The 2,353-nt window shown below is 39.9% G+C and overlaps 1 pseudogene; it reads left to right on the forward strand.

Moving 5' to 3' along the window:
- The first annotated feature begins 1,851 nt into the window (after nt 1-1,851).
- LOC129691188 (elongin-C-like) lies at nt 1,852-2,198 on the forward strand (annotated as a pseudogene).
- The last annotated feature ends 155 nt before the right edge of the window (nt 2,199-2,353 follow it).

Below are 2,353 nucleotides of genomic sequence, written 5' to 3' on the forward strand. Positions count from 1 at the left end.
AAACTCTTCTAAAGGAGGGGCTAGGCAAGAGAGGATAATTCAGGGTATGTGACCCAAAGATACAGTAGGGCTGTCTATCTGGGAAGCGAGAGAGGACCAGAAAGAGTGGAAGAAGACGGACAATAGAGTGCAGCAAGGAGACAAATAGGGGCAGAGTACACTCACTAAAGAAACCCATTATTTCAAATGCCAACACAAAGTTTTATGAAAAGAACTGAAGGTGTGTTAAACCTAGAAAGATAATAGGGAATAAAATTAACCATGTTCTTTATGCTGGCACCAGAGCTAGACAAGGAACTAAAGGGTCTAGTCTGTCATGATCACAAATAATAATGACTTTTTGGGGGCTTATCTCGTTACACTAGTTTTTTAATGTTTTTTCAACAGGATATACTGTAATAAATGATAATAATAAAAAAAATTTTTAAAAAGGTTCATAATTAAAATTTAAAGTATTGAATTTAAGTCGGAAAAAGACAAAAGTTACTAATGTGATTCATTGTAGCAAATTCAGCAGCTGAACATGAACTGCGTGTGATAATAATTTTTAAAGACTCTGATTTCTACATCTTCAATTAAAATACTAAGTTTATTAAGCTGAATTGCAGCAGTACTAGTCCCGGTTTCTACGAAGATATTCAGTCATGGTTTATAGTACATTCTTGTCCAGCCTGAACTGTAACTGGCTATGTGACCTCAAGCAAATCCCTAAAGCCATCACTCTTGTCTTACTCAAGGTTTCTATTGCTGTGAATAGACACCATGACCATGGCAGCTCTTATAAAAGAAAACATTTAATTGGGGCTGGCTTACAGTTTAGAGTTTTAGTTCCTTATCCTCGTGGCAGGAAGCATGGCAGTGTGCAGGCAGAAATGGTGCTGGAGAGGAAGCTCAGAGTTCTACATCTGGATCCTCAGACAGCAGGATCCAGGCCTGGTTTGAGCTTCTAAGACCTCAAAGCCCACCCCCTAATGACGCATTTTCTCCCACCAAGCCACACCTACTTCCAAAAAGACCACACTGCCTAATACTGCCACTTCCTATGTACTTACGGGGGTCATCTTTATTCAAACCACCGCGACTCTAGTCATTGGATGGCCTTCCTGCTTTAGTGCAAAAGGGCCCCAAAGCACAAAAGCAATGTAAAAACACAAGCAGGCCGTATGGTGACTACACAGACCCAAAGTCTCTGGTATCATTCCGCTGTTGTCATCTTCCCAGAAAGGCCGTGTCTAAGTCACTGCTGTGCCCAGTCTCACTATGTCTTCTTAGCTTAGTCTTATCACCACATAGCATAATACACAGCCCATTCACTGGCTCTCCGTGCTACTGTTAGGGATAAAACTATATACTCCTACTACTAGTACAAGCTTCACAAACTCAGAGCGTTTTTCAGTGCTTTTCCTTAGAAATAACCATAGTCCTAAATAGTAGATGTTTACACAAATTTTTAATTAATCAATGCAACATCAACAATTAACTGCCAGGTTTGTTGTTTGTGTGTGTGTGTGTGTGTGTGTGTGTGTGTTGTAAATTTATGTTTCATTTATTTCTGTTTTGTTCTCTTTTCTTTTCTTTTGTTTTGTAGTGGCAAGGAGGATGTGGTTTGTTTTTTGTTTGTGTATATGCTTTTGTTTTGAGACAAGTTCTCATGATTTAAACTTAAGGCTGGCCTTAAACTCATTATTCTCCTGCCCCAGCCTTCCAAGTACTGTGTTTACGAGTGTGTACTATTTCACCCAACTTATTACTATTAATAAAAGAAAACCGAGGGGCTGTTGAGATAAATGGGGATACGGCTGCGGAACTAGCCAGAAACTACTAAAGTTCCTGTGGGATCAAGTGGAAATAATGGATGGAGAGGAGAAAACCTATGCTGGCTGTCAAGGCCCTGATGCCATGTATGTGAAATTAACATCTTCTGATGGTCGTGAAGTCATTCTCAAAAAGAAAACACGTGTCAGCATCAGGAACAATAAAGGCCATGCTGAGTGGGCCAGGGCAGTTTGCTAAGAACGAAACCAATGAGGTCAAATTTAGAGAGATCCCTTCACGCGCACTCATCCAAAGTATGCATGTATTTTTACCCACAAGCTCTGCTACACTACCAGCTTCTCTGAGGTAGGTTCCTGAGTTCCCGATTGCACCTGTTAATTGCGCTGGAACTGCTGATGGCTCCAAACTTCCTAGATTGCTAAATAAAATAAATTACAATAAACTGTTAATTTTTTCAGTATTAAAGAAAGGAAGGAAGGAAGGAAGGAAGGAAGGAAGGAAGGAAGGAAGGAAGGAAGGAAGGAAGGAAGGAAAGAAAGAAAGAAAGAAAGAAAGAAAGAAAGAAAGAAAGAAAGAA

This window comes from Psammomys obesus, unplaced genomic scaffold (assembly GCF_907164565.1).
Source record: "Psammomys obesus unplaced genomic scaffold, mPsaObe1.curated_primary_1811, whole genome shotgun sequence".
Classification (NCBI taxonomy): domain Eukaryota; kingdom Metazoa; phylum Chordata; class Mammalia; order Rodentia; family Muridae; genus Psammomys; species Psammomys obesus.